Raw genomic sequence first — 15,023 nt, forward strand, 5'->3', positions numbered from 1 at the left:
ATGCTTCTGTTCAATTATAATGTTATGATCATGCGATTATTTCTTTACTGTTGTTTTTCTTTATTCGTATTTTTATTTTTAATTTTTTTAAATTTTGTTTTAACAGTAAAATCAAACCTACTTCCTGGTACGCACATGTTTCAGAACATTTGATTGGTTGACAAAAGAGCGGGTGGATACAATTTGTTAATCAAATTTGGCCCCGCCCCTTTCATCGACGCCCCGAAGATGCCGTTGCAGTGACTCAGCAAATCCGGAAAGCATAGAAGGTAAATAGTTTGTTTTTAAATCTTGTAGCCTGCTTTTTCTACTTTGTAAGCATTAATGGAATACATAACAACAATTGAATTATATCAATTTGTTCTTCACAGCACTTTTTTTGACGGAAAGATAAGTGTATCAAAAAATGCTAGTAGTAGTAGTAGCTAGCTAGCAACCAAGGCTTACCCAAAGTTTAATTAAAATATCGTTTTTAAATTGTATGTATGCATGAGAGAACACCAATACTCTGTTAAAACATTTTATTTGACAGAAAAAGGTTACACTCTGGCATTATTTGGACCGAAAAACAACTTCCGGATTGAATGAATGAATCATAAAAACACTGACATAGCAGGTAAACTGACTTCCGGTTCCAATGGCATCAATTGCCTGCAATTCTTATAACTGCCAGCAGTGGGCGCGGATGTTTTCTTTGCATTACCAAATGACCTGCTTCCTGCTGAACTTCATTTGTCTTGCCTTTCTTTAAAAAAAAATATTCCTATAATTTTGGATGTATTTAGATAATAGTAGGACTTTGGGGACTACATTTTGTGCCATCACAATGGAGGTTAATGTGTGTCTTTATTACAAAAGCGTTTATGCAACTGAATGTTTTGCATTTGAATTTTGTGCACTGAATTTTTTACATGGGCAGCACGGTTGAATAAGGGTTAGTGCATGTGCCTCACAATACGAAGGTCCTGAGTAGTCCTGAGTTAAATCCCGAGCTCCGGATCTTTCTGTGTGGAGTTTGCATGTTCTCCCTGTGACTGCGTGGGTTCCCTCCGGGTACTCCGGCTGCCTCCCACCTCCAAAAACATGCACCTGGGTATAGGTTGATTGGCAACACTAAATTGGCCCTAGTGTGTGAATGTTGTCTGTCTATCTGTGTTGGCCCTGCGATGAGGTGGCGACTTGTCTAGGGCAGTGGTTCTTAACCCTGTTGGAGGTACCGAACCCCACCGGTTTCATATGCACATTCACCGAACCCTTCTTTAGTGAAAAATACAATATATTTTTTTTTTTTGTTCAAATTCAAGAAAAAGTTGCGTTTTTTTTAACTAGTGCACAAAATGAACCATGCATGAACATCACCTTGTTCAAAGAACAAAACCAACACAGTGCATGAACTCACAACAAATTACACACTTGCAAATCAGATGGAAAATTAGAGGGAACATTGTTTGGGGGTATCCATAATACTTAGACTTAGACTTCCTTTTTATTGTCATTCAAATGTTAACTTTACAGTACAGATACGCCGATAAGGAGAAGTTTTTATTTACACGATTGATTGAATGAAACTTTTATTAGTAGATTGTACAGTACAGTACATATTCCGTACAATTGACCACTAAATGTTAACACCCGAATAAGTTTTTCAATTTGTTTGATTAAGTTGAGGTCCACCTTAATCAATTCATGAGTCTGGTGTGTCTTGACCGCTGCGGCGGAGGCTCTGCCGAAACCCTGAGGCCGACTCACCGAACCCCTAGGGTTTGATCGAACCCAGGTTAAGAACCACTGGTCTAGGGTGTACCCCGCCTTCCGCCCGAATGCAGCTGAGAAAGGCTCCAGGACCCCCCGTGACCCCACAAGGGACAAGCGGTAGAAAATGGATGGATTTTTTACATCACATTATGCTTACAATTTCATTGAATAACAATTTGTGAGCAACATTTGTGTGTGTGTATAAATGTCATTTGTCAAAACACATTATTTTCCAATTCAGTGTGTAAAAATTAAATGTGAAATAATTCAGTGTATAAACATTTGGTGCAGAAATATTTGTTGCTTCAAAACTCAAAGCCCACTTCCGGTAAATTTAAGACGAAAGCAAACAATCCTGTCTCTAAAGCAGCCAATGAGGTGGCAAGTTTAAAGTCACGTGACACGGGTTAACCGGAAGTGAGTTTTGAGTTTTGAAGCAACAAATATTTCTGCATAGAATTTGTTTTTACAATGAATTTTTTTCCCCATGAACTTCCATCCATCCATTTTCTACCGCTTGTCCCTTTTGGGGTCGCGGGGGGGTCGCTGGAGCCTATCTCAGCTGCATTCGGGCGGTAGGCGGGGTACACCCTGGACGAGTCGCCACCTCATCACAGGGCCAACACAGATAGACAGACAACATTCACACTCACATTCACACACTAGGGACCATTTTTAGTGTCGCCAATCAACCTATCCCCAGGTGCATGTCTTTGGAGGTGGGAGGAAGCCGGAGTACCCGGAGGGAACCCACGCAGTCACGGGGAGAACATGCAAACTCCACACAGAAAGATCCCGAACTCAGGACTACTCAGGACCTTCGCATTGTGAGGCAGATGCACTAACCCCTCTGCCACCATGCTGCCCTTCCCCATAAACTGAATTTTCTGAAAATGTAATTGAAAAATGTGTTTAAAAATTCCCCATAAACTGAATTTTTAAACACATTTTTCAATGACATTTTCAGCATAATTTGATGGAAATAAATCAGTTAACAAAATTCAAACACAAGTGGTAGAAAATGAATGCATGGACAAGATTCAAACGCAAAACATTTCAGTGTACAAAAAACACTTTTGTAATAAAGACACAAATGAACCTCTACATCTCTACTTGTGTTTCATGTGTGCTGTGGTATGACAATTCATTTTCTGGAGTATATATGAATATTCATATGATAATGATATGATATCCAGAATTAATGTGTAAATTTAACACATCCAAAAGATTTTAAAGGTTAAAAATATACACATTAGAGCAAAACCTTTTTTTTTTTTAACTCGAGGAAGATTGACAGCTTTTTTTTTTTTTTTTACATTGTGACGTCTTTAGTTGCACCAGCAGGGGGAGCCAAACATCAACAAGTTATATTCTGAGTATTTGAATATTTTTAAAACGTTATGTTTAAATCTAATCTGGCACAAAAACAATCGTATTTGGATAGTTTCAATATTTTTAAAAAAATACTTTCATGAGTTATTTGCATATTTTTTTTCTTCAATGTCAATTTCATAAATGTCTTGACTGCAATATAGGACACATAGTTCCCAGTAAATAATGTATGTGGAATCCTGCAGTCGTCATAACATGAAAAAGCAGCACGCCCGGTGATGACATATGTGGTAATGTGCTGAAGTATTGTCTCTCATACTGAACTTGATGGATGCAGAGGTCCCCCCCAGGAGGTGTTGGGCAGCAGATGGGAGGTGATGGAACTTAGTGGTAGCGTAGGTGGTGACATGACAGGCTGACGGGCCCTAATGCAGGCTAACATCTGGAGGTTGCCGGGCCACGCCGCTTCTTGCCCGTCGGCAGGGTCCTCTAGCCCGGGGCCAGGCGTCACCCAGAGGGAGGTACACTCGCGGATGAACCCGGGCCCCCGAGAGGCCATGCGGCAACTCTGATCACTTCACATTCTGTGCTGAAGTGAAAGTTAAGAGTCCAACTTGCGTCGCTGCAGGACTTAAAGGTCATCAGTGTGCCAGTGTATTCTGGACATCAAGAACTGTACTCATTGTCGCACAGACCTCCGCCGAGGCCCGACAATTGCTCTTTTAGTTCTCATCAAAGAGATAATAAAGAAGTGTCATTTTTAAAGTAAAACAAATAGATTTAATATAGCTATAGGATTATTTTTGGGGTTTATGTGTACAACAGCACTGTGTCATACTGGGAGCTGATATTCGAAACCTCTAAAAACTATTTTGAAACACAGTTCTTTATGGAATGCTTGTATTTCAAAATGTTTTCTATTTACAATGTTTACCAATTGTGAAAAAAATTGTTGAAATATAATCTGTTACAGGGTCAAACTGGGAACATAATCATAAAACCTTTATGAACTGAGCAGGCAGTGTTTAAAGTCACATTTTTAACCAAAAAAAAAAAAGCACTTTTAATAGTAAAATATTTAGGTTTATTTTGAACATGTATACAGTTACAATATGATGCATCACATATTTCACATATTTTAATTTTACATGACATGTCTGAAAAGGAGAAGGAAGAAGCAACTTCTTAGCAATTGCTAACACGTGTTCACTTCCTGTTCTCATTCTGTAACACAAATTATGTTAATGAATTCCAAATACAACAGTTCTCTTTAATAAATAGTTCAGTCAGTCATGATTCACGTAACGAAATAAAGAATATATAATTTTCAACAAAATGTCAAGATGTCTATGTCTACGTACCTTGTAAACACTTTGACTTTGAACCGTTTCCTAAACTGGATCATGTTAGTATGTTGTTTGACTTCATTGCTAAACCCAGTCCATAATTTAATCCCACATACTGATATGCTCAATCTCTTAAGTGTTGCACGCGCATACAAATGTTTTTAGTTAGATTTTATGTATGTAAACAATCAAAACAGTCTCAGTCACACAAGTGTAAAAAGAACCTAACTTCCAGTCTGGCGTGATAAATGTGGTTAAGCTTGTTCTTGTTCGAGGTTACTCCTTTTGGAATAAGTGTTGCCAAAACCCCCAATGTAAAATCTGAAAGCATAAACACAATTGATCCACTGATGCTGGCTGAAATGATGTTGTGTGATGTCATGCAAAATAGTCAGGTGACAAAATTGTATCACTATATTGTTAAATGAGTAGCTAGCTTAAAGCATTTTTATACAATTTTATTATTCGAGTAATCTATTGATAAGTTTGATTAATTAATCGAATAAGGGAATAAATCCCACTTAATAGCCTTAATGCGTATTTCAGGGAAAAATTGTTTAAATAAATTATTTTCCGGCTTGCCATAACATATTTTTTTTCTAATACATGCACATCATCAACGTAGAATTTGTACTCTTAACATGTGTGCAGTAATAAAATAAAGAACTCCCCGCTGTTTGTCACCACTGAGAAATGGCACCCACGAGGGATGTAACGATATGCACATTTCATATCACGGTTATCGTGACTAAAATGATAACTGTTATCATATCATCATCATTATTGTTGAATGTGCTCAAAAAGGGGCAGCACGGTGAAAGAGGGGTTAGTGCGTCTGCCTCACAATACGAAGGTCCTGGGTTCGATCCTGCGCTCGGGATCTTTCTGTGTGTGGAGTTTGCATGTCCAAAGACATGCACCTGGGAATAGGTTGATTGGCAACACTAAATGGTCCCTAGTGAGTGAATGTGAGTGTGAATGTGAATGTTGTCTGTCTATCTGTGTTGGCTCTGGGATGAGGTGGCGACTTGTCCAGAGTGTACCCCGCCTACCGCCCGAATGCAGCTGAGATAGGCTCCAGCGACCCCCCCGCCACCCCAAAAGGGACAAGCGGTAGAAAATGGATGGATGGGTGTATTTATTTCAGCATAAAAGTGTAAAAAGTTTTTTCTTCGGTAATGAAATTATGATAATCGTGTGCCAGGGCATACAAGCATTATTTAACACTTAAATCTCTAGAGTCTACATCAATTGCAGTTAAACATATATTTCTTAGTTGCTGGACAGGTGTTTGATGACTCTGCTTGATTGATCACCTTTATCTTAAAACTGGCATTAAAAATCAGTCTTTAAGATGGGTCCCCCGCTCCAAGTCACAGATTTGTTTGACTGACAGGAAGAAAAGCTCTAGGGGAGATGTTTGTAGCCAACGGTTGTTTTTTATGTTTAAATCCCTAGACCAATGTGTGGCCTGGAGGCCATTTTTGTCCCGCTGGTAATTTTTAATTGTTCAAATTCATTTCAAAAAAAGAAATTAATTTATTATTAAGTAGGTATATCAGATATAACACTAATAATGATTTGCTTTGTTACCTGTAACGCAAAAGCTGAGATTACAATGTTGTTGTTTTTTAAATATATGAGCACATACCAGTGTACACTGAATTGGTTTGAGCATCTTTAAAGAGGCTCCTTCAGCGTTCTTTCATTTTTCAGTCTGGGGTCCTCGGTGGAAAAAGTTTGGACACCCCTGCTCTAGACTAAAATAATCAAGCAGTGTTGTCTTATATTGTGGTAAACATGGTATATTTGTAAATCAATAATTGTTAGATGCGTACTCAGTGACATGTTTGCTATGTGTGTTGGTGGTCAAAGATCATCCTTCTGTCTTTCGTCATAGTGAATGACTGCTCAAATGAGACACTTATAATACGTCCTCGCTAGACTCACGTGCAGAGAGGGTTTTAAAACCCGAAGCGGCGTGACGCCTCGGCTGCTATTAGCCGCTCGGGCTAGCCTCTAGCGTTCAGGAAACGAGCGCCTCCTCCGTCCTTAATGACAGCCCTCACCCAGAGATAATTTCACTGTGATTACAGCCGGCCTCTTAAAAGTCTGTGGATTGCATCTTCATCAACCTTTTAACTAACGAACAAAAGAGCGGCAGATGATGGCGCCGCATGTTTGCTACCCGGGGGTGCCTCAATGCATCTTAATGCTCTTTTCTTAGTTTATTAAATGAGGCATCCAACTAAATCCGAGATGATGGAGAAGTTCAAATGGATATAAGAAAATGTTTTTTTTAACTTCCAGAGAAGTACCTGCTTGTATTGATAGTGAAGTTTGTATTGATAGTAAGGGTGTAACGGTACACAAAAATTTCGGTTTAGAGGTCACGGTTCGGTTTATTTTCGGTACAGTAAGAAAACAACAAAATATACATTTTTTGGTTATTTATTTACCAAATTTGTAAACAATGGCTTTATCCTTTTAACATTGGGAACACTATAATAATTCTGCCCAAAAATAGAAATAGCTCTGTGTGTGATGGATGTGAGCCACCACTAGGCTGATCAGTGCAACAGCAGGCAGTCATGAATGCTAAGGATAATAATAACATACATATACACACAGGGTCGATTGCCAGGGTTAATGTGGTCAACATACATCAAATAAAAACTAAATAAGATAAAGCTCAGAATGGTTTCTTAACAAAACCTTTCTACATATAAAGTGCTTTTTTTGATTGATTGATTGAGACTTTTATTAGTAGATTGCACAGTACAGTACATATTCCGTACAATTCAATCAATCAATGTTTATTTATATAGCCCTAAATCACAAGTGTCTCAAAGGGCTGCACAAGCCACAACGACATCCTCGGTACAGAGCCCACATACGACCACTAAAATTGACCACTAAATGGTAACACCTGAATAAGTTTTTCAACTTGTTTAAGTCGGGGTCCGCGTTAATCAACATTAAACTGCCTCAAGTTGTTGCTCAGATTAAATAAAATGACAAAACTTTTCTTCTACATATAACAAGTGCAACATTAAACAGTTTCAAGTCAACTCAGCCTCAGATTAACTTTTCTCCCCCCCCCCAGCCTTTAACCCTGGTGACTTTCACTCAATCTTCATGTTTTTTGCCAGAAAAATCAGTTTATCCACATTGTGGAGGTAACAGGTATGGCGAGGCAGTGCCTGGCTAACTTGGCAGTAAGAGGATATATGGGCTCATTGTTCTTCCACCATAGAAGTGGGTCAAAATTTAGTTTTTAATGCAATATGGTCTTAAATCTGCTGCTATAAAAACATTTGTTATTGCTTTAGCCCTGCCTGACTCGCCGAGGAGAGGCTGCTTGAATGCAGTGGGGAGCTGTTTGTTCGTCTTTCTCTTCGTTGAAGCAATGTTCACTTGGGGGTGGTGCCGCTTCAAAATGGGTTAGCATGTTTGATGTGTTAGCAGAAGCATATCCTACTGCTGCTGAACAATGTCAGCAAACCGCTTTCGCTTTGTCCGCCACTCGTCGTCCATTGTTGTATCGCACCGCAAAGCTGAAATGTTCCCAAACGGGAGATCTTAACGAGGCAGGAGGGTCTTCCAGCTCTGGCTTTTACATGTTGTCGTAGCCCGGTCGTTGCTAGCATGCCGTGTGTTGTGCCTCGGTGTGCATTGTTTGCACAACGTGCGGTGTGCTACTTAATATTATCCGTGTGGAAACTCGTTCGGTACACCTCCGAACCGGAACCCCCGTACCGAAACGGTTCAATACAAATACACGTACCGTTACACCCCTTAATTGATAGTGAAGTTCATTGCCAACAACTTCTACACGATCAGCTTCGATTCTGACAGTGGAGTTATTAGTAGTTTGATCCCCTACTTAGTGCCTTTGAGCAACACACTAAAACCATCGGCCAGGTAAATACAAAAACTGTATCATAAGTTTTCTTCTGACAAAATGTACCTACCGTGGCTCTTTTAGTTTTTGCCTTTGACTCTGGGGTCAAATTTAGAGAAAAAAATGTGTCTGGGGCCGGTATATCTATTTTTAGGAACACTAATACAAAACATCACAATAATGTCTGATTGAAAGCTAAAAATGTTATGACAGACCGCATTAAAAAACGGAATGGAATTTGAATTTTTTTTACTGAATGAGTCACCCAGAATGTACATGAAAATAAAGAATGTGGGATTTACAATATTAACTATGAACAACAAAACACTAAATATTAACAACATATGAATGTCACACCCCATCTCGATCAACATATTTTAAAATCAAGCGAAACGCAAGAAATGCAACAAACACAGCGAAATATGAACGCGAAGGGTAAAAAAAACTTACCTAAAATCTGATATATCACTAAGCTTTCGAACTTTGTTGTAAAAATCTCCTTCCGCATCTGTCCCTGACACCCGCATTTCAGGCTGGTCGCTCTGGAAACACTCTGTGGAAACGCACCCCACCCACACTGCTTGGTGCCTCGTCTGACCTGCCGTGACTTAAATTACCATAGTAACTAATTAGATTACCATAGTAACTAATTAGATTACCATAGTAACTAGTATATCATGCAAAAGCACAGATTCCAACCATTGAAATACTTTGTATAGTTCAAGACTTACGGTCATTTGACAACATCACTGCACATCATAATGGCAGCTACAGTTTCCATCTTAAAGATCTAAAAAAATTATTTGGGAATGTCCGGCGGGCCAAATTGAAAAGCCCCCCCGGGGCTTAATTTGCCCAGGTCTGCTGTATAATAACTATCTGCATTATGACATGGGCATTACATGTTTTTTAAGTGACATTAAAAAGCAATAAATGAGACTTGTTCAGGCTAGAGCCAGTTTACATTGTTTCCTACAGGGAACTCTGCTTCACTGTACGAACGTTTCCATTTACGAACCACTTTCAAGAACCAATTACCCTATTTTTCGGACTATAAGTTGCTCCGGAGTATAAGTCGCACCGGCCGAAAATGCACAATAAAGAAGGAAAAAAACATATATACGTCGCACTCGAGTGTAAGTCACATTTTTGGGGGAAATGTATTTGATAAAAGCCAACACCAAGAATAGACATTTGAAAGGCAATTTAAAATAAATAAAGAATAGTGAACAACAGGCTGAATACGTGTACGTTATATGAGGCATAAATAACCAACTGAGAACGTGCCTGATATGTAGGGATGATGTTTGATAAGAAATTATCGAGTTCGAGTCTATTATCGAATCCTCTTATCGAACCGATTCCTTATCGATTCTCTTATCGAGTCCAGATAGGTTGTTGTATATGGAAAAAAACACAATATTTGGTTTAACAAAAGCTCACTTTTATTATATAAGAAAACAATTTAATCTAATAAATAAAGACATATTGACTGTTACTCCCCTAAAAAAATAAAATAAAATAAATAAACATTGACTGTTGTTACCCAAAGTATATTAAGTGGGATTTTTCAGAAAAACAAATATATACAGTAACACAAAAACAACCTGTCTCTGTGATCACTATAGGTGTATAAATAATAATATAGTGTTAAATAAAATCAGTCCCTTGGGCACAAAACTGGAAATAATACAGCTCTCCAAAAAGTGCAATTCTGCTGCTATTTGACATAACTGTTTATGATGCTTTGACATTTTTGCACTTTAAAGAAAGAAATAAAATTCTATGAAGAGAAAAGTTGTTTGCAAATGTTGTTACAATGCTAAAAAATGAAAAGTTAAAGCTAAAAAAAGAAATACACTTTATTGAGTTAACATTATTTCTTTATAGGGGGAAAGATGTTACGAGCTAGGGAATATAACAACTACACTACCCATCATGCAACGGGAGTGACGAGCATGCGCGGTAGCCCCGAAAAGTGTTGTTGCATGTCGTCACCCGTGAAAGTAAACGTCAAGAACTCAGCCAACACGCCTCGTCTGCATTATTTATAATTAGACAGACAACACATATACAGTGTGAAAAACAAAAGTTAAAAAAGGGAGATGTGTTGTGTATATATGTATGTGCTGCGGTTGCTTTAAGAACGTTGCGCCAGCTGCCGTAAAGGAGGTACGTTGCTAGCCTGGTTGCTATGTTTCCGGTGGGTCGTAAAAGTGTTCTTCATGAGTTTGTACCCTGCTCAAATCTCTCAGTAAAGTTATTCATTGGATTATACCTTTTGTTTTGAACTTTATTACACCTTGGAGCGCTTTTTCCCGTCCATTGTTTTCCTGCTTTCGCTATCTGCGCCTAATGACTGAGCTACGTGACTGATTTATTGTGATGTCAAACGGAGCATTTCTGGTCGGGACGGGATTCGTTCCGAGGGATTCGAATAAAGAACCAACTCTTTTCTTTACTATAGTGGTCTCGATAACGGGTACCGGTTCTCAAAAAGGGATTCGAGTCCGAGGACTCGGTTATTTTCTTATCGAACAACCGGGAAAACCGGTTTCGAGTATCATCCCTACTGGTATGTTAACGCAACACATCATGGCAAGAGTCATTCAAATAACTATAACACATAGAACATGCTATACGTTTACCAAACAATCTGTCACTCCCGATCGCTAAATCCGATGAAATCTTCCTCCCCGGTGTCGCCTCTGGTATGCGCCGCTAGCGTCCTTTCTTTCTGCTGCTCGATCGCCGTTTCGTTTTCTGCTGCATATTTCACTACGTCCAGCTTGTAATCTGCAGTATATGATTTCCTTTTCGGTGCCATTTTTGTTCAGTTTTTATAAGTTACCGCCATTGTAGAAATTATCCATTTTATGCAGTTAGCATCCCGTGACCCACTATGCACTTCTGCCATGACCCTCCCCCGCCAAATTCTAATTGGTTGACGTGTGTGACGATGGCTGACATTTTGCTTCGTCTCTTCCGTGAATTAGATAAATATTATTATTTGATATTTTACGGTAATGTGTTAATTTCACACATAAGTCGCTCCGGAGTATATGTCGCACCCACGGCCAAACTATGAAAAAAAACTGCGACTTATAATCCGGAAAATATGGTAAGTGCGTGAATCGATGCTCCACTGTAGAAAGTCTTCCAGGAAGAGTGGAATCTTTTAAAGCAAAGTTTGCAAAGTTTGTTGGGGGGGCAGAAACCGAGCGAATGTCCTCTTAAACGGCATGAAGTCACATATCACCATCTCATCAGCTTTCGGTTCATCCCCACCCCAAAATCTTATAAATCTATATCTCATGTCCATCAAATCACGTCTCTATTGTGCGAAGTGGTGCTAAGCGGCGTGTCGCGATAATTGCGCCAACGAAAGCGTCTGCCTCACCTCGCTGACCCGCGAGCCCCCCCGCCCACCTGAGCAATCACGCGCCATCTTCAGACACATTATACGATAATCACAGCTATTCACAAGTTGCTCGTGTTTTTTGTATCCTCACTTGATTGCCCAGCTAACAGTTAGTCCGTTAATCTTTCAGTAAGTCACTTTCATTGGCGAAGGAGATGTTACATAAATAAAACTCTTGTTTAGCCACGCACTTCATTGCCCACCATTTTCCAAACGAATGTTGCTGGTGTTAATAGTCTGTGCCGCTTTAATTGGTTCCTAAATGCTTAAAGGGTGCCCTGCCCCCCCTGCAGGGCCTTTTAATGAACAGGTAGCCCTCCGTGATTATGGCAATCTCAGCCCGCCGCCCCGCTGTTATTTGCCGCCTGCATGCACGAGCAGCGCCAAACGCCAGCCAGCCATGCGCGCTAAAAGGACAAAAGCAATTTGAGGAGCGCCTGCACACTGCAGGACGCTGGATAATTTGGAGGTGAAAAGAGAAAGACGCAACAAAAGAAAATGAGGGGAAGATGAGCTGTAAAAATAATTATGACGTGAAGAAGAGGAATCATGTTTGATCAGAAGCTTTGCTGATTTGAAAACCACTTTTTAAGTGACTTCCTCAAGACAGCCAAAAAACTTTTTCTCCCCACTTTTTGTCACCATCTTGTTTCTTGTCCGTTCTCAGGCTCAAAGTTGTAACCACGGAAACACCCGCCGGCCATTTTTTTTGCTTCTTTTCGACAGAAAAATCATTAAAAGTTTTGGTATGTCGTCTACAAAAATATGTGTTCACCATCTGTGACTTAACACATTCCATTATTATGGAGTTTTCCAATGAGAATAATTTGCGGAAAAAATGGCAGAAACATGTGAATAAACTTACATAAACAAAAGAATAGTGAAAAACATGAATAATGGACACACCCTTAAAAAGGCCTATTTTTGGTACTCAAACCCCTATAATATGCATCTCGAAGTTAATACATGCAGTTGGATTTCAGTTGTACACATTAGGAAATAATACAGTTTTGTACCTGTCAAAGCATCTTCCTGCTGGAAAATGTTAAGTAAATTATATTTAGACAGCGCCCTCAGCTGGATTCCCAGTTGCACCACACTTTTTCCACTGGAGCAATCGTCGTCAAACCAAAAAATGATGGTTGCAGGTAGGGCTGGGCGATATGGCCTTGTTTTAATATCTCAATATTTTTAGGCCATGTCACGATACACGATATATATCTGGATATTTTGCCCTTAGCCTTGAATGAACACTTAATGCATGTAATCACAGCAGTATGATGATTCTATGTGTCTACATTAAAACATTCTTGTCCATACTGCATTAATATATGCTCATTTTAAACTTTCATGCAGAGAGGGAAATCACAACTAATTTAATTGACCTAAAGTGTATTTATTAAACAGTTATTAAGCAGTGGCACAAACATTCATTTCCAAACAGAAAGTGCAAGATTGTCAGAGACATTTTAAAACAAGCTATAATTGCACTGTTGTGAATGATGTCACCAAGATGACAAACTAAATGACAACACTAAATTAAAGTGCACTTTTTGTACAGAACGCCACTACAATAGTTAAAAACAAATAAAGTGCACTTTTGTGCATGATGTCACTCAATATATTTCAATAACTGTCAAATAAAAATTAGCTGCATAATAGGTTCCTGCGGACATAATCTCCTTCTGTTGTTGACTTTTTTTTTTTTTCATACGGTGTTGATCTGGAAATAGTTGCTTCGGCATTTTGTTGGTGTGGCACCGAACGGAGATGTTGACATGCGGAGTTTCAAGCACTCCTCATTCTCTAGCGGGTGACTTTTCAAATGATGCTACATTAGCAGTGCTGCTACTTTTTGTAGCAACGCTTTTGCCGCATAAATGTCGAACATATTCCCGCTTGAAGCCAAACCACCGCCGGATGATGGATCCCGTGCCGTTTTTCTTGGGAATTAATTCTTCCTCCCTTTGTTACCAGATTCGCACCTTCTCTCTCTCTCGTATTACACTGGTATTACACGGGTGGCACTCACGAGAGTGCCACCCGTCGTTGCGCAGTCCCAAAGTTGTTTGAACCAACAGGTAAAAAAAACACGAAAATAAGAGGGAAACACTAAAAAACAAAATAGAAGAGCACTTAGCGGCTGCAACCAGTTGACGCTTCAGCTGCGGCATTTTTAAATAAAGCAACAAAACTGAAACGCAATGAATAACTAAAAATGAGTCATATACTGTATAAATACAATTGGTCAGCACAAAACTACTGTACATTTTGGCAAATCACAAAATACAGTTAATCTAAATAAAAAAGAAATAAAAAAGAAGTGTTTCGTATCGGTCTTGTGAATCAGGAAGTTGAAAAACCTTGAAGAAAAATATCCATACAAAAAAATGATCAAACACAATTTAATGTTGAGAAAAGAAATCCTCAAATGTGTGGGGCGTGAATGCTGAATTCCGAATAGGCATAGTACAGGGGTGTCCAAAGTGCGTCTCGGGGGCCTTTTGTGGCCAGGAGCTCGAGTTTTTGTTGGCCTGCCGCATGTTGTCGAAATAAAATCAAACAAAAAAATAACCTAGTAAAAATGTATAAAAAGGCAAAATGTAATGTAATGAAATTTTTTTTTTTAATGTTGATACTTACAAATAATAACATACTGTATGCTTTGTCACTTATTAAACAACGTTTACACCTTAAATATGTACAGTTTATATTATTTTTATTATTTTTATTTTTTTTTACAAAATAAAGCAATATTGACCAATGCAAGTTTGGACTTTTCAGTATCGGTGGAAAAAGTTTGGACACTCCTGGCATAGTACCTATAGTACATATAGTATTATGTCTATACTGTAGTTGGTTTTGTACGACCCACTGGATTTGGGTTTTGTCAAATAATTGCCCAAATTTTGCCACGGTTTTGTAAACTGTCATATGGCCGTAACAAACCTCCGTATTGCTCTCGTATTATGCAGCTGAATCGAGTATGAGAACGAAAAATCCAATGCGTAAAACTTTGCGTGTTGGTTAAAAGTAATTAAGCTCTACATCGGCTTTTTTTTCTTTTTTTTAATTAATTTTTCTTTTGGTTTAAAATATAAATAAAAGTAGTGACAACTTTCATCCTTGTTGGATTACGAGTGCATTTTTTCTGTTGCACTGTGTTCTGTGTCTGCCATGTGTTTCCTTTCTGGGCAGTGTTGGCAGCCCAAAGAGAAACACCATGGTGAGCGAGATTGGCATGTGACATTTTATTTACTTTTGC

The 15,023-nt window shown here is 38.9% G+C and overlaps 1 long non-coding RNA gene across 1 annotated transcript in view; it reads left to right on the forward strand.

The window, feature by feature from the left end:
• The window catches only part of LOC133659016 (uncharacterized), a 164,080-nt gene continuing 149,057 nt past the window's right edge, over positions 1–15,023 (forward strand). The window contains exon 1 of the long non-coding RNA XR_009827585.1: positions 1–269. This is a non-coding gene — a long non-coding RNA (uncharacterized LOC133659016). The remainder of the gene's footprint in view (positions 270–15,023) is intronic.

The sequence above is a fragment of the Entelurus aequoreus genome, linkage group LG10 (assembly GCF_033978785.1).
Source record: "Entelurus aequoreus isolate RoL-2023_Sb linkage group LG10, RoL_Eaeq_v1.1, whole genome shotgun sequence".
NCBI lineage: Eukaryota > Metazoa > Chordata > Actinopteri > Syngnathiformes > Syngnathidae > Entelurus > Entelurus aequoreus.